At 31.3% G+C, this 19,401-nt stretch overlaps 1 pseudogene; it reads right to left on the bottom strand.

The window, feature by feature from the left end:
- Nucleotides 1–17,109: 17,109 nt before the first annotated feature.
- LOC120616296 (uncharacterized) lies at nucleotides 17,110–17,228 on the bottom strand (annotated as a pseudogene).
- Nucleotides 17,229–19,401: the final 2,173 nt, after the last annotated feature.

Here is a 19,401-nt window from a genome sequence, read left to right on the forward strand (position 1 = left end):
GGTGATTTTTCATTCACAGTAGGGGTTGTTAAGGTGCCATCGATGTTTAGCTTACTTTAATACTCTCCATGATCTGAATTAAGTTTGTTAAACATGACCTAAATAATTAGATTACAAATGTGACAGAAAAAAGAAACATTTTTTTTTTTTCTCCTCACACTCAGACAGGTCTACACAGAGGTTTCAGGCCATCTTCTATACTGATGCAATAGATAGCAATGGAAAAAAGCATAGATATGCAAATGCTCTGCAAAGGGTTCATGAATTTTTCACAAAACAGATACAAAATCATTGAATGTCAGAGTCATGGGCTGCTGCAGCCAGCAGGGATGTTTGATAATGTGTTATGTGACATATGAGGTAACACAAAATCAATGACTTCTTTGTGGCTAGGAGTTTTTTTTTTTCCAGGCTATACTCAGCCTCAATTTATTCCTTTCCTGCCAAAAGGTGAAGTTGAATATAAACTCATTAAACTGTGCCTCTTAAACTGAGAAGGGAACCAGTATAAAAGATTTAGCACACAGATTGAGGATGTTGAGGCAAAAAAGCACCTGCAGTGGCCATTTTTAGAGTATACCTGGGAGACAACTGCTGCCTTCTGCTCTAGAATTAATTTTCTAGACTTGTTTATTACCTACCCCAAACAGCTGTAGCTAGAGCTAGAGAAATGCAGAGAGACAAACATATCTCTGCAAATGCAATGAATGAAATTTGTGGACTAATGAATGTTACAGAAATGACTCACAAAGAAACTTTTAAAACAATTTATAATATAGTCAACACCTGTTTATAATGCTTATTTCTGTATAGTGAAATAGTGAAATATATTTCTTTTTCTCCTTTTTATTTTATTTGTTTTTTGCTTTTATGTATTTCCTATTTTACAAAAGTAAGTATGAATTACTTTGCAGAAAAATGATTTTTTATTTAGTATTTTTTTTTATTTTTGTCTCTTTCGATTTTTAAAACATCTGAAGATAATTAAGGATTGAGGGAACAAAAAAAAAATGCTATCCTTAAAGACCATAAAGAAAGCAGTTCATGAAATTATACTTGAGAAATTTTTGTCCACATTCTTGGTAATAAAAATTGGGTATCAGCATCAGAATTATATTGAATACGATTATAAGTTTTCTGGGTACAATATTCATAAAGTTAACTAGTGTGTATTCTTCCTGATTTAGTTCTTCATAGTGTATTCCTCATTATGATTTAATTCAGATTCGATTAAAGTAGGTTGAAAAAAGAAAAGTATTCAAATGGAAGTTCCGTTCATTATAACTAGATATCTAAAGAATTATATCACAAAACAATTACAGTTTTAGGTATGGTTTTCCAAGAGGTGAATTTGCTTATTCATGAATACTATAGAGAATTCTGGGGAATAATTACATTTCCATAACTTATGTGGAGTGACCATCAAAGAAGACAGTGCGATTTGTGGGCCAGTGAGACAGACTTGGGTTTACTGCATTTTCCTCTGTAATTCTACAGGTTTTCGATGAGCTGTAATTTGAAATTCATGAATATAAAGTTTCTTCTTGTATCAAATACATGTAATGGATAGATATAATATTAATAACAGTAGAAAGAATGGGGTTTAATAGTAAATCAAACTAATAGTAATTCTCGAACTCCTATGATTAGACTTTGTAGTTTCCTATTTCATTTTTAGCTGTTCATATCCAAAGTGAGAAGCTAAATTATGTTAATATTAGAAGATGTAAGTACACTAAGTCTTTGGAGCACTTTCTGAACAAGTGACTCTTTCAAGCTATTTAGACAGCTTTCATTGCGGTGCCTTTAAAAAAAGGAAGGCTACGTCTTGAGAAAAACGAAGCATGTCTAATAACGTTAAAGAAACAATGTGGAAAATGTTGTTGAAGATGAGGTGGGAAAAGGCTAGATAAATAAAACGAGGCAACTCAGCTGGAAACTAGAAATTCAAAAGCAATGGGTAATGTTGACAACAGATCTATACTTTCAACTTCTAAAAGAGTCTTAACCGAAGTATGTATATAGAGCATCTGGTAGCGATGCTTCTAAATTCCCTAAGCTACATTCCTTTTTCGGGGCTTTTCTCTATGCAATCTCTCTTCCTGTTAAAAACCAAGTGTCTTCTAAAGCCCTGTTTCCACAAAAGATTCTTTATTCCCTCATTCAAGATGAGGTGTATCTGATCGTATTGGCATACAATACGTTATATACCAGTTCGTCATTTATCACAGACCATTCCCTATAAACAGAAGCTTCAATATTATCAAGAACCAAAATGTATAATAAAGAAAATAGGTCTGATGTGCTCTAAAGCACGATCAATGGTGACCAAAATCATCTGTGAAGGCTGCAGGAAGGAAATATTTGGGATGGGCCTTCAAGAAAATTCCTAGGAGCATGTTCTTAAAAGAAAAGTCACTTGAACTTAACTATAACCCTACTGAGAATTAGTTGGGGAAAGATAAGAGGACAGTCTTTCATAAACTGTTAATAAATGTGACTGTGTATGAAAAACTTTTCAATTTTCCACCTCTTGTACGGGAAAATAAAAACATTTCTTCCTACTAAGTCTTTCTTTTCTGTGTCTCCTTTTCTATTCCCACAGAATATTTCACTTCTGATATTTCTGGTCATCAAATATGTGGAGGTTTTATTTCACACCAAGCAGTTCTTTATGACACCAACTGGTGTCCTACAATTTAACTCAATGCTGACATTATCTACCTAGAGATAGTATCAAATACCACAGCCTAAAAGCTCAATGCACAAGACTGCTCCCCAGTCCAGATGCTAATTACAAGTAGTAGATCCTCAGGTTACTTACAACTTCTGTTCAACTTGACTACAAATCAATTGAAGGTCATGTTCCCATGACCTTCTCCCCTTTGGATTTGATTATTTGCTAGAATGGTTCACAGAACTGAAGAAAACACTTAAGTTTACCAGTTTATTAAAGGATCTGACCCAAACTCAGCCATCTGATTCCATTTCCCTTAAGAGTTATAAATATAGAAAAAAGTATATAGAACATTCTAGCTAATGAAGTAAAGAAAAATTCCTCTGGGAAATGTTCCTTTGGCTTGAGAGACAGACTCACAGGACATGCTGGTCTCTCCTTCTAGTAGTTGTTATGTCTGGATGGGATAAACAATTGTTGTCAGGTACTTTGTAATCACGTGGGACGTGATGGGTTGAATTGTGTTATCTGAAAACGTATGTTTGAAGCCCTAACCCCCAGTGCCTGTAAATGTGACTTTATCTGAATAAAGGATCTTTGCTGATATAATCAAGTTAAGATGAAATCTTACTGAATTGAGTGGTCCCTAAACCAATATGAATAGTCTCTTATAAGAAAAGAGACAGAGCTGCATGGGGAGGGTGCCACGTGATGACAGAGGCAGAAATGGGGGAGATGTAGCTGCAAGAGAATAAATACCAAGGATTGACTGGGAAACTGGGAAGAAACAAGGAATGTTCCTACCCAGAGTCTCAGAGCAAGAATGGCTTGGCTGACACCTTGATTTTGGACATTCGGTCTCTGGAACTCTGAGAGAATAAATTTATGTTGTTTTGAACCACTAAGTTTCTGATAATTTGTTACATTAGCACTAAGAAACTAATACGAGAAGTACTGACCTAAGGAAAAGCCTGTCAGCTATAATGGTAGAATGGAAAAAATAGAAGGAACTTTAGTTTATTTATAAAGACATCAGACCATTCTACTAATCAAGCCTAGAACCACTGTAACCTCTTATTATGAGGGGTAATGTAGCTTTTAATATTTATTTTCTTTTCTTTAATCTATAGCAGATTTAGTCTTTCATATATAATGCACAAGATTATTTTAAATAGATTTCTTCCCATATTGTTAAAATAACCATAATTATAATATACAAAATCACTGAGCATAAATGATTTTTTAAAAAATAATTGAAAAATGCACCAAGTGCTAGGTGAGTAGAAATATCTCATATACAGATATATTCCTCATTTTTCATTGTTCTGTTGTGCATGCATTTCAGTTACTATGGTTTAGTTAAACAAAACCAGCATCGCTCCCACCATGCCCAATCGCATGGTTTGAATTTTAGTTACCATGCTATATTAACTAAGAGTAATTGCAAAAAGTACAAACTTTGCTACACACACTTTGGTCCACCAATCTCTACGTACTGGCAGGTGTACATCATCATCAGAGACCAACCATGCTACTTCTTTCAAAGTCCATTGGTGATTAGTCACTGAACAGCTGTTATCACATATATAGATAGTTAAATGTATACTTATGCTGCTGTTTTGTCTTCCAGTCATGAATCCACATGTTATTTTACAGATACGGAAAATCAAAAGAGGAAATTGGTCACTACAGATAAAAATGCAGTAACGACAACAAAAACCCACTGTTAATGCTGGAGGTGAAATTCAAATGGAATACAGACAGAGTAAGAGAAGGAATCATGAACTCTGAGAATATGATACTGCTGCTGGAGAGAGAGACCCTAGATATGCAGCCTCAGGATCCTAGCGAAGGTGACCCAGTTGACATGAATTAGGAAAGTGGTTGTGGTGAAAATAATGAATATGTCATAAAGGAAGTGAGAGTAGCAAAAAAATAAAAAAAATAAAACATTTTGGTGTTCTATCAAAACTTTGAAAGCAAAAAGGATAAAATGTCAGAGACTGATACAGTCTTGGAAAGAAGTTCGACATTTCACTGAGGCATACAAAAGATTTCCACTCTTTAAGTTACAAGATGAGAGAAAAACACACAAAGGCACTGTTCAAACTACTCTTGATAAGTTTTTAGAAAGAAATAAAACACTTTAATTTTTAATGTTTCTAATGTTTTAAATGAGCTTTACTAAATATTAGTTTCACTTTTTTCATTTTATTACATATGTATAACCAACAAGAAGAGAGTTTTAATATTTTGATAAACTTTTTAAGGATCAGAGAACAATTTTAATTTTCCTATTTATTAAAATCACTTTGTATAGTTTCAGTTTGTATGGATATTTTTACAGACTTAAATTACTATGCATGGTGAGAACTGTTCATACTCACACAAGCCTAAAAAATTCCATTCTTTTTACTGGTTCCTATATTGATCAGAATAATTTAGAAATCTAAATTATAATAAGAAATCTTCTTTATAATAAGAAATATTATAATAAGAAATCTTCTTTATAATAAGAAATATTATAAGAAGTCTTATTATAATAATATATAACAAGAAATAGCAGAAAAGACTTGGGATACTTTTTTGTACTCAGTAATTCTACCCTTAGAAGTTGGGTATCTGAAGGAAAAAAGGGTAAAGTGTGTCAACTATATGATGGCAGAGGAAGTTTGACTTTGGGTGGTGAATGCACAATATCACGCACAGATGAAGTATTACAGAATTGTATGGTTGAAACAAACCTATATAATTTTATTAATCAATGCCACCCCCAATACATTTAATAAAAAAAGAAAGTGAAGAAATGGCCTTAGCAGCTGGCAAACTATGGTCTTGATATTCCCAACTGAACGTAAACAGTCTTCGTAGAATATATGAGAAGATCAGGCAGCCTACTCTATGATCACAATGAAACAAGCAGAGACGAGGGTGCTCTTCAACCACCGCAATAATTATCTTCCTATTCCGACATGGCTTAAAACTGCTTCTTTACTAGTGGTAAAGCTTTTGCCAGCTCTGATCCTCTCCTACCCCAAAATATCATGAGTCCCAACTGCCAAACTGTTCCTGTTTTCCGGCAGCATCTAGTCGAGAACTGGACCCTACTTCCTTAAACCCTCAGAATCAGCCACCAGTAGCTGAAATTATATCATAATCACTTCTCAATTACTTCTTACCAAGACACTCCTCTCACGTGCATTCTCCTAGTTCAATGAACCTCATCTTGTTTATATCACAGGTGTGTTGTCAGTGGCCTTTGGCCACTAGGCATCAACAACATATTACATTGAGGAAAAAAGAAAAAACAAACAAAAAAACAAACCTTTATAAATATAAAAACTGAAATAAAACTGCCTCACTTTAGCATAATCGCTGTATACCGTAGTAATAGATGCTAAACTTATCATTTGATTTTAACAGTGGATTTTTCCTGCTCTGTATGAGGACTGCACTTAAGCAGAGTTTGTGATATATGTAACAAAGCAAATGGTTAAATTGTAGAAAATTATTTTAATTAGTAAATGGAAGTACTACTGAAATTTAATCAAATGGGTATCTTTTCAGGCCTTTTAAAATTTTACCTTAATAAAACAGAGAATGGAAATATTACATGTGATATTTATTCATATACATAAGAAAATGTTTATCGCATAATACATAAAATGATAATAATAGATTACTTCCTATTTTTTTGTATCTAATTCAGCATTTCTATTGAATTTCTCATATTTGTCATTTATAGTCTAGGCCTTATTGTTTATATCAGTGAGACAATGTTTTCAATAAATGATTTTAGGTTTAAAAATTAGATTCTTGAGGTCACAATTTTGTTATGGATACATATAATTAGTTTCGGTGGCCTTAAATGTAGTACACATTTATTTTCTTAAAAAACTGAGAAAAATGTTGGTCAGTATTTATATTTTAAAGTGAATAAATTTATTCAAAACAATTTAACAATAATTAAATATTCCTCATGCAGAAATAATATTATCTTAGGATGAAGATGATGTTATTATACAGCACATTTTTTAATTCATTATAGAAAAAATTTTATAAACATTAACTAAGAAAAATTCTATAACATTCGAATTTTAAGATTAAGAAGTTATACATTTTTGGTATCAAAAACAAGAAAAGTTTCCCATAACATGATTTTTCTACAGAGCTAAAAGCAGAAAAATCAAAGCATAATCTTACTTTCCTGAATATGTTTCTCTTATTAGTCCAAAATATTGATTGTAAGTTGACTACTAACAAATTCAGCTAAACACACTGGGCAGCCTTGAGCATTCCTCATGTTATTTTCTGTGATTATTCTTTAATATATGACTTCCTCTGGTGCCATTTATATTTTCTTGATCTGTTTGCTCATTTGTACTGTTTTCCATTTATTCAGGAAATGCAAGTGGCTGATGAAACCATAAAACATTGTTCACTGATTGTAACTAATGAATAAAAGAGCTCGCCGCAAATGTGAGCAGGGTTATTGTTTTCTCCAAGATTCATAAATGTAAATACTTGAAAAGGAAATTGGAAACGTAGCCGCTAAGTGAAGCATGTTTCTGGAGGCTTTCTTTTGTAATTCCATTCCAAAGTATCTCTATATCAATCAAGATACCAGCCCTGCTGAAATCCATTAGATATCACAGTTCATGTAAAACATTTTCTTTTATGGCCATGGTGATAATCTGTTTTCCTTAAAGAGAATTTTAAAATGAATTTTTATGATAAAAGCATTGGCAAAAGGTTTACAACTACTTGATGAGAACACTACTTGATTCAAGGTGCTTCTGAAAATATTTTTAACAATTATGATATTTATAAGAAAGCAAGTAAGATGCCAGGGAAGTCAGAAGAAGGTGAGGAAACCAGTAAGCATATCTGGGAACGTTAGTGATTGCACTTGCAAAAATTCAGTGCATTGACAATCGAGAGCATCAGTTGTTGACCCTTTGAAGCTGTCTCACCTTGACCAAATATCCTTCCTTCTAGCAGAAAACATATCACATATTTCATATGAATATTTAGATGATTAATATAATGCACATAAAATAGTTTTTTACTAGCTTTTTACTCTTCTCTATTTTGATATATCTGTATGGAACATCTGAAGACTTTGGTCTAATCAAAATGATGAGAGTAAAACTGGTTTCAGAGTTTTCAATTGCAAATTTAATCAATCATCTGATAATTAGATAGATAAAAAGTATGAAAATCATATTCAATAATGAAGCTAGTCAAATGAATTGATAATGAAAAGACGTCTTTTTGCTACTTCGCAGCCTGTGAAAGTTTATGTGAGAATGTCACATCAAAGATCACCATAGGAAACTCACTGGGGCTGGGCTTTGGGTTTTGTCTCATTCTGTCTCTATCTGTATAAGATGTTGCTCACTTTGAATATGCATTCAGAACATCATAGTACCACTATATGGACATAAACGGTCTTTCACATTGGAACTTCCTCTTTCTCTGATTGCAAAAAGAGAGTACATCCAGAGTTATTATTCTGGCTTCTTTCTCCCCGTTCCTAATGCTATTTGCTTTAAAGGGTAAAATTTTCATCAAAACTCCTTAGTGTCTCTGGATTTCTATGTTCGATTCATCTTTGGATTTTTGCTAAAATTGTGTGACAATAAATGTTAGTCTGTCCCATACGAGAGGCAGAATTGAAAAGTATCTTATGGCTTCTGATGATTAAATTAAAGCCTTTGAATAGGAACAAATGTGCTAGTTGGTTTAAAAGCCCCAATAAATTTGAGTTTATACATTTGAAATTAACATTTGTCTCTAATCCTGTTGATCTTCCAACCTTGTTTGTGCTAATATGGGCCTATTTTCAACTCAATGCATAATTTTATACTCTGCGGACTTAAATTAAATGCCAAATAACTTCAAAAGCTAAAATTAATTGTAAAAATGAAAAGAAGACACACATCAAAGATTTATTTTTAAACTTGATATCTACATAGCATTTTATACTCATTTAAAACTGTTAGCTTAATTCTTATTTAGCCTCCCTTAACCATTAAAAGCTTAATATACTGCAGGAGTGCACTTGAGGAAGAAAATGGTATGCAGTATTAAATCTTCCCAAGCCTAAATACTTTAACATAAAAATGTTGTATACAATTTATTACAGCCAATTTTTACTCCTAAAGTGTACAATGAATTCTTCTGAAATATAAAATAAATATTTAAATATTTTAAATTGTGGGCCTTTTTTAATGTTCAGAAAAGAACGTTAAATTTGCCCAGTAATAAGAAACTCTGCTAATACAAATAAATGGACACATTTCGAACAATTATGTTGAGAAAATGAAATGACAAAAATAAATTTAAATATCATATAGTATATAACATGAATATATAGGGATATGTACTATGTATTAAGTTTTTAGAACAGGTAAATGAAGATATAAATTCAGGTTGGCAATTGTCTGGAGGTAGGTGATTGATGATGGGGCTGTATGAGAAGAACTTCCTGGGTTGATAAAAATGTTCTCTATTTTATTTTGGGTATATGTTTGTTGAAACCTTTGAATAATAGACATCAAATATAGGCATTTTATTGCATGTTAATTATAAATAAAGTTCATTTGGAATAAAACAAAGCCAAAACCTAGGAGGCTGAATGAGTATCAGCAGGCTAAAATAAAATAAAGTAAAATAAAATAAAATAAAATAAAATAAAATAAAATAAAAGTGTCAATAAAAAGATTTAAATGCTCAAAGTTTAGAGGATAGAAGATAAAAATTTAATGTTTCGCATTAAACTTATTAACGTAAAAATTATTTAAAACTTTGTTGAAATGTCCTATTTCTGTTATTTTTTTCCTTTTTGACATCGAGTTCTTGTTAGAGTATATACTTTAATCAGAGCACTCCCTTTACATTATATCTTTTCTCTCTGTCATTTCCATGTTGTATACATCTTTATAAAATGGAAGGCATCTCTAGGGCTTTATAATACAGCACTGTGCTTTCAGGCAGGGAAACAGCCTGAACCACTAAAACAGATGGCTTTCTCACTTATTCTTACTGATGTTTAGAGAAAGACATTATATAAATCCCATTGGTAGTGCATTTTTGTGTTTAAACAGCCCTTAATGTCAATAAGTTGTTTCTTACATCTAACCTGAATCTCCCCTTCTCAAACATAAGTTTCACATGCTTTTGTTTTATTCTCAGTGGAGCAAGAGAACAGATGGTCAGTATCTTTCTTTGAAAAACTATTCATACACTTGAAAACAGTTGCTAACAACCCCTTATTTGATCTTAAATTCAATCATTCCAATTCACATAATGGAAAAGATGGATTTTAACTCAAGTTCATCCGGTCTAATACCCAATAGTTTATGGCATGGAATTTAATCCTGTAAGATGTTTAATTAAATTTTTTATGTCAGCAAATATATTAATATTTGGTAACATGTATTTCTGGAGACTTACCATACTCATTCCTTTCTTAGTATCTCAGAGAAACTCAGTAATGAAAATAGTCTATTTAAATTTTCTTACCCAAATATTTTCAAGTTCTCTTCTACCTCCCTCGTTTTATTGCAACTCACTGATTAATATTCGCTAATACTCACACAACACTGTACATATCATAACATTCTGATTTTTTATCATTATATTCTTTTAAAGATTAAAAGTGATGACATAGTTCTTTAAATATAATTTTTAACATATGACTTGCTTTATAGATACATCTATATAATTACCACTTGAATAATAACCAGAAATATTCAATAAATATGTTTTCAATCTTCAGAAAATGGTGGCACAGAGAACAAAATTTCTAGAGTACAATAAAAAATCGCAAGGCAGAAGGGACGACAATACCTTCTAAAAAATCAAGACAAAATCAAGACAATACGAAGATACAGAGATAAAGCTAATGAAATTATGAGACTGTGACTTCTAAATACATACAATTAAATATTTCAGGAATTGAGTATCCAGATGAAAAATTTTGGATAAATAACTGGAAACTGTTAAAATACATCTAATACAAATTACAAAACTGAAAAGAAAATCTGAAATTAATAACTTAATTGATGGATTTACTAGCAGATTAAACAAAGTTAAGAGAGAGAATTAGTGAAATATATGGAAGAAAATATCTACACTGGAGTTTGGAAAAATAAAATGAAAAACTAAATAATACAGAATATTTTTAAAAGTATAATATTCATGCAATGATATTGACCAAAGAAGAGGAGAGGGAGATTGTAGGCAAAAGTAAATTTAAAGAGGAAACAAATAAGAATATTTCAAAACTGATGAAATATGACATTAGCTCATTATTTCAAGAACCACTATAAAATTTAGCATCACTAAACCTCTCTCTCTGTCTCTCCGACTCTCTCTCTCTCTCTCTCACACACACACACACACACAGATGAATGCACACATATAATGACACCAAGTTATGCAATAGTAACCTTTTAAAACTCAAGAAGAGAAGGGAAATTTTAAAAAGCAGCCAGTGGAAAAAAGACACTTTCCATTCAAAGGAACAAAACTAAGGATAGTAGCCAATTTCTCAACAGTAAAATGGAGGCCAGCATAAAATGGGATATTATATTGAAAGTGCTCTTAGAATATAATTGCTAATCTCAAAATATGTTTTGAAAATGAAGACATTTCCAGACAAAGCAAAACAGTAAGAATTTATTCAACAGTGGGTAAAAGCTCTTCTTCAGACTAAATAAATTATTCCATTTAGAAGGTTTATGAGGTAGGAAGAAATGAGAAAGGTGAAATGAGGAAAATGGTAAAAAGGGTGAAATATTTGATTGATTACTGACTGTATACAAAGATGATATACTGAGAGGCTAAATTATATATGAAATAAATATATAGAACAGCAACATATTTTGGGAAAGGATAAATAAATGTTGTCTTCTAATTAACCCAAGTATTGCTCAGGAAGTGAAGTACCATTTTATATAAAATTTTAATAAGTGAGGGAAATCTGTTGTTTTTCCAGGGTAAACACTTATATCATAGTAAAATAATGTATAATTGATAAGTGAATAATGAGGAATATAAAATTATTTTAAAAAATAATGAATCCAAATGAAATATGAGAAAATAAAATATTATTATGCATTAAATATATTATGTATACATATCCATAAAATTTATCAATATGCATTTGTTTTTAATTGGTTTTGTATTTTTTATATAAAATTTAAATTGAGTATAGTAGTTCTTTGTGTGATATATTTTAAAACTCTTCTCTCATTCTGCATTTGTGCATCCTTTTTGAAAAGTTAAAGCAGTTAAAATTACTAACCACAAAAATTTAGAATTTATAGATGCAGAAAATTTTGCATTAATTGCTGCATTTTTACCATCTGGAAGAATTTCTGGAACATAACAGTTATTTAATATTTGTCAAGTGAATGAATAAATACTTTTTTACATTTTCTGCTGTTTATGTATTATGTAAAGTATAATCACTGAGGTATTCTTCTATATTTTTATCTAATAATTTAAAATTTTATTTTTCTTATATGTATGTTAATCTACCTGGAATTTTTTTTTACTATATTACATGATGCATGGATGCAATTGTGCAGAAATGTATTTATTTGTGATGTATATGCGTGTTTATATATGTACATATGTATCTACAGATGATATTCACTGTCCACACAAAACTTACTGATGTGTAATGTTTCTTGCATAAAATTTATTGTATGTGACATATGGAAAATAACTGAATGAACTTATGCATCTATATCAGACCTAGTCTTTTTATCACTGATTTATAGTTTATACCTTTGTCACAATTATATTCACAGTTCTATAATAATTTTCTCTTCTCGGTTAGGCGTGTTCTATTTCTGTCTTCTTACAATTGCCTTGGTCTACCATATAAATTTTGGAATCCATTTTTTCAATTTCTATAAACAATATCTCAGTGGTGGGATTAGCACTGGGTCTATGGATTAACTACGAGAAAAAGGACATATTTCCTTATGTTGATTCTCAATAACTATATGCATGCTTTTTGTTTTTTAATAGTACCCTGCAATTTTCTATATTATGGTCTTGCATAACTTGTACTTATTCTTCAGTACTTACAAAATCTTGTGGCAGATACCATACTTAATATTTACATGCATTGTTATTTCAACTATTCAATATCTTACAAGATGTCCAAGTCACTGAAATAAGGCACGAGTCATATATCAGGTTCCACATGGATTTGAAAGACATTCAAAATATACAGTTGTTTCTCGGTAATTAGTTATTTATACAGAAATTTCAGCATAAACTATGAACTACCAGAAATAAAATAATTTAATAAGATTAATGAATAAAAATGTATAGAGAATATTAATAGTGCTCCTATACAGCAATGATTGCCAAGCAGAAAATAGAATAGGGTACAGAAAACCATTCATAATAGTCTCTTTTTCTTTCCACTTTAAAATATGATATAATGTGTTTAAGTATATGGATAATTTTATCAACTTTCTCCTGTGTTAAGAATTTTTTTCTGCATATTCAGGTATTTCTTAAACTCTGGAAATATACTTATTTCTATTTTAATATTTTATATTTTTACTCAGAATATCTTTAGTTTTTATGTTGCCACCAACTCCCATCCTTTTGCTTATTATTCTTACCCTTATTATTTTATGTTGTTGTCATTGACACCAGCATTCTATCATTACATCAATTTGTCTCTACTGTTAAAATTTTGTTCTGTTACCTCTAATATAGCTTTTAATCCTGATATTACTTTTTTAGGAGAGAAAAGGTCTTTGCTATTTTTATTCCACTCCTTGTTCCATTACACAGATACTGTTTAGTCACTTCAGATTTTTAAGTAGCACACTAGACCTAATTTCCTTAAATATCATTCTCATGTTGGTTTCTGATTTGTGCTTTTAATCTCAATTTTCCTATTTATATCTTTTCTTAGTATTTTTTTTTTTTACCCACAGAATCATGCCACACAATTATAGTGCTAGTGAAAACATCTCCTGGATACTGAGAATTGATTGTATAGTAGTTCTTTTCTAAGAAACCATATAGAAAAGTATATATGTATTTTTTAAATTATATTTAATTATTGAGAAGTTGAGAAAGTTTTTATTAGGGCTGCCAGTTGTATGACATGCTAAACGTACGATCCTGCAGATTGATTTTATATTGAAATGTTAACACTACTTAGAGTAAAATCTTAAGCAAAGGAGAGATTCTCTGAATGGGTAGTTAGAATCTCTCTTTGCATTCTGTCTTTTGGTTTGATTTTCAGGTCAGGCACCAGTAATCAACAGTGAATACTTGTAGTGAATACAAAATCTGAGATTCGCATCACATAGCGAGGAACGAAAGTAAATAAAGACTGACAGAAAGAAAAGAATAAAATGACAAAGATAAATACTGAGGATAATTTACTTGGATATATAAACTATTCATTCCAAAATAATAAGAGTAGATAAAGAGAAGAAATTGCTCTTGCGTTGCCTGGATCCACATACTTAATCATTCTAAGCATATTCCAGTGTAAGACACACGGTAAGCAGATGTTAAAATAGTTAAAAGCTCTACTTAAAGAGCAAAAAATCTCTCTGTTTAGTATGTTATTTCCTTTGAAGTGTGAATAATTATTTCGCTTAAGAAAGTCTTAGAAACGCATATTAAATATTTTTAAAAAATGGATCTGTACTGACATTCCAGCCATCAACAATTTAGTGTCTATTATATGCAAACTAACATGTTAACCCTTAGCTGTATGTCAGAAGACAGTGCAAACATGGTCCAATAACCACATTCAATAATGTGTGTTCCTAGAAATCCGTTCTGTGAAAAATACATTTTTTTGGCATAATTTGTATTTCTCTACCTTTAGTGAAGCTGAGCATCTTATTGTGCTTTTTTATATTTGTATTTCTTCTTGTGTACATTTCACATTAATGATCTTTTCCAAATTTTTGTAGGATCGTTTGTCTCAATTTTATTTTTAAGAGTTCTTTGAGATGATTTACCTTTATTTTATATATTCAAACTAATTTGCCCTTCATTTTTGATTGTGAGTTTTGTGTGAATGATGGGAATCCCCAAGGTTTATTCATTAGTTAACTGACTCTAGCTAATACAGAAGAAAAAGTTTCTGTTTGGAGAAAGGGGAGCTTGAGAAGAGAGAAAGGGTAGAGGATTGAAGAAGAAAGTCTGATATCTGCTCTGTTCTTTCCTGTATATTCTCTGGGGACAAAATCTCCAGAAAAGTATCCTCACGAAATGAGATTTAAGGCATGCACCACGTGAATGTCCCTTCAATTTAGGGGCTGACTCTAGAAAAAGAGGATGGAAAACACTATTTTCTTTTCTGGCTTTTTAAATGTTACACACTTAAAAACTGAGCTGAGATGCAAAACCAAGACTACCTAAATCCATAGTGAAAGGTCTCAGTTTCCCTGAATTATATCATGGTTTTTCTCTATTATAAATTAGGCCACAGAAATTATTGTAAATACTAAATATGGGATAAATGATAATGAAAATCATTAAATCACACATATGTTGAATTAAATTTGTGTTTCATGTCTAGTTATTTTACTTGTTAAGTAAGGAAGAATTAAACTTACCCAAAAAAGATAGATGTCGTCTTCGCCCTCCAAGTGGTCTCCAGGCCATTGGAATATCCTTCCTGACAAGTATGCCTTTGTTTGTCTGGGGGCTTTGACCACGTGGTATCAGTTTTGCCTCTAAAAGAGAAAGAAGAATAATGGTTTTAACCTGAACTCCAGGAGGGCCTAGAGGTTAAAAGTCAGCCTTAGGACTGCCTGTGGTTGACCCTAGCAAAACTCAGCACTCCAAAGACTCAAGAGCCTCCCTGGTTGCCAGTACTTAATGTGTATTGTCACATATTGATGAAAGTAACATGCCCATCTCTAACTCCCGGAGTTGAGAACATCAGAAGCTCCATGTTGGTTGGGTACCTTTCCTGGCCTTTGTCCTATGCACTTCTCCCCTTGTGATCTTAATCTGTGGCCTTTCCTTGTAATGCACTATAACTATGAGTATAACAGCTTTCAGTGAGTTCTATGAGTCTTCTTGGTGAATTATCAAACCACAGGTATCTTTGTGAACCCTGCCCTTCAAACTTGCAATTGGTGTCAGAAACAAGGGCAGTTTTGTGTGGATTGTTTATTCTAAACTTTGCAGTTGTCCTAGAACTCTGTGGTAAGCCATTATTTTTACAAATATTTACATAAGTCTCTCTAATATATTATGCTGCCAATGAAAAAGATGCTTGGAAATTAAATACAATAGCAAGTAAACAAAATATATTTGAAAGTATTCTCCAAACAGTCTTATTCAAAATTTTTATCAAAGGTGTACTCCATTGCTAGCAATGTAGCCAGGGATGACTCAGAAGAGTAAAAGTGGAAAAAAAATAGTTACTGTATTTTCCAAAGTGTACCTGGCAAAAACTGAGAAATGCACATCTGTTTCTGGGAATTAATATTCCCTTATCACAGAAGAGAATCACCTCAGGTTATTTGTTATAACTGCCATAAAATAAAATATCAAAGTGGAACAGAAGTCTAATGTTATATTTTGAACCCTCGGAGAATACATTCCAAGTGGCTGCAGTCCTCCAAAACGCTGAAGAATGTATCCACTGAAAATTCAAGAAAAGTAAGGATAGACACTTTTGATCCAAAGTTAAGTGGCATTACTAATGTCAGGGCTTGGTATAAAATAAATTCTTATTATTCAAGAAGTATTGCAATGGCACATAATAAATTTATCATTTTTCATTGTGTAATGCACCAGAAAAAATTATATTATTTTATATTGAATTATATTAAACATTTACATTATATTAAATATCACATATTTATATTGTATAATTCAGGAGAAAAAAAATACTTCACCAATTGTTAGGACCACTGAGAATATGATGGAATTAAGCTCACGAAAGAGCTTTTTATCTCAAAGGACAGTATTCTCCATTGAAATGGAGATGACATTGTTTCTTTTATCTTAGGAAAGAAGCACAAAGAGAATTCTGAATAGAAACAATGCCAGGCTACTGTATATTATCAGATGAAATATACAAGATATGAATTCCATAAACGTTGCCTCTATGAGGAGGAGATGACAAAGTTGTTAATTTATACTTCATATGACTACTTAAAAAGATCAAAGAAATTACTAACAGTTCAGGGATCTTGCCAAGTTACTCTCAGAACAGTTTGGTTTAAAATAAATAAACAACATCCGGGATCTACAGTCATTGCAATAAAAACTAATACTCTATCTCAAATATATTTTATTTTTTTAATTTTTTGTTTGTTTGTTTGTTTGTTTAGGCATGGCAACCCTTGGTTGACCTCACAGATTTCAAGGACCTTGTCAGCTTGCAATCCCCTATTTTTTATTTTTTATGCCTACAGAACCTGGTCTTCCTAGGTGGTCTCCCATCCAAGTACTAACCAGGCTCGACCCTGCTTAGCTTCCGAGATCAGATGGGATCCGGCTTGTTCAGAGTGGCATGGCCATAGACTAAAATACATTTTAGAATGCTATTCTGGTTTGTTGTGATAGTGGTATTTTCACGGAGAATCAAGGCTGAGATAGAAAAATTCATTGAATATAATCTAAATATTCAGTAAAATTTAATTACTAATTTTGTATATGTAAATGTCTTTTTTCCTTTAAAAAGAAATACTCATTTTTGGAAATAATAATAGTAAGAATATAATGATGTCAATATTATGTTAAAATATTTTCAATGAACTTTAATGTATTGCAGTGCAATATTAGGTAACTTTGAAGACCCATATGAAAAAAAGCAACATTCAATAGTTGATAGTCAAAATTTTAGGTAAATTATTTAAAATGTTTAAGTGACTTTCAAACCTGATTTCTTTCTACATAAGTGATGATTATTCTTTGTTGTTATTAAATATCAGCATTTTAACAGTGTAAAAATATGAAATACCAAAAATAAAATTAATATTGTTTAGAATCTTAAATTTACAAATTACACAGAATTATGGTTTCCTTTTGTTTAGAAGTAAATTATTACATTGTTAGTATCTTCTCTTTCACATCATATTTATTAATTTTATTTTAATCTATTTTTCACATGTAGTATTTATAGTTGCATAAAATTTAAAAGAGAGAAAAACATGTATCAAGAAAAATAAAATTCACTCCAAAACTCATTGATTAAAAATAACCATTGTCTAAAATTTGGAGTGGAACTGAAACATTTTTTTCCCCAGTGATCTTGTAACTCTGTCTTATTTTCTCTATCTCTATTTCTCTATCTCTATTCTGGACTTAAGCCAGCATTTTAATGTTTAATGTTAAGTTTTTTAATTATAACATGGATTAGACAAATTCAAATACACTATTCAAAAGCTTTCTTAATGGAGAATGAAGTGTATTTCATATGGAACATTTTTCTATGCAATAACTATTCCATCTGCCTATTGTTTCTCAATTTGGGTCAAATATAGTTCAGTACAGTCTTTATAATTGCCTGTTGCATGTCAGTCCTCTTGGATCTTTTATAGAGAATGTCACTGAAGATCTCTGCAAGGAGAATTTCAATGGAAATGTAGGAGGCAGGTTGCAAAGAATTAAAAGGGTTAGAGAGGCAGCGAATGTCCTTGGTTATGTGATTGGTTGACAAGGTTGAGAAAATGTAATATTTTAGTTGAATCTCTTAAGATTATTATGATCCCCCTTTTCTTACCATTGGCCTAAAACTTACAATAAAAAATGTGACTGAGTTTAGCTGTATTTTGTGAGCTCCATCTTTTGAGTATTTTGTAATATAGTATAGAAGACTTAAAGGTTTTAAATTATTTGTCTCTATTTGATATATTGAAAAATGTAAGGTATATATGTCAAATATTTAAAAGCATTAGTTCCCATGACAAAAATTTATAGTCACAGTTACAGATCACACGTGTATATTATTATTTATGTATTAGTGTATGCAAATATCCTAATTGCTTTAATTTTAAAATCATGTCATTGAACTTATCTCACGGAACAGGTTTATTGTCAGTATCACTTGGGCCAAGGGTGTTGCTGATGGACTAAACAGTTCACAGGAAATGAACAAATATTGTCTTATTCAACTTTCCAAGTGATCACATTAAAAACAGTAAGATATATAAAATAAATAACAATGTAGACACTGTCATAATAACACATTGCTAGATTTCAGAGGAGACCTAGTTTATCTTTTTACTTTTGCCGTGATTCAATTGACACTTTATAGCACACAAATTTTGGAGAGTTTTTATTTTTAATTATACAAAAAAGTACAAAATTAAATAAAACTTTAAATAATTTTTAAAAGAAACTGTTTTTTTGAACTTGGATTTCATTCGTTAGAAGCTATGGCCTAGAAGTATCTTATAAAACAGTTCAAAACAGAGAAGAGTAGGCATTGCCCATAGGAATGAAAATCAACTCACTAATTATTTAGCAGATTTGAATGAATCGGTATCCAAAAGGATTACTGCCCAAAAGTTTGCCCTGAGGTTGAAACAGGTGTTGTTTCATCAGAATTCAGTGTTGCTGCTATTTCAAGGAGGAATTCAAAAAGACAACCCTGGGAAAGAAAATCCCATCTATGTGACACGAAAAGCGTGACTCCTAAACGAGATTGTACACTTTTTCCCTCTCTGTCATTTCCTAGACTCCTTTCTGTCTCA

This window comes from Pteropus medius, unplaced genomic scaffold, assembly GCF_902729225.1.
Source record: "Pteropus medius unplaced genomic scaffold, Ma_sr-lr_union100, whole genome shotgun sequence".
Lineage (NCBI taxonomy): Eukaryota > Metazoa > Chordata > Mammalia > Chiroptera > Pteropodidae > Pteropus > Pteropus medius.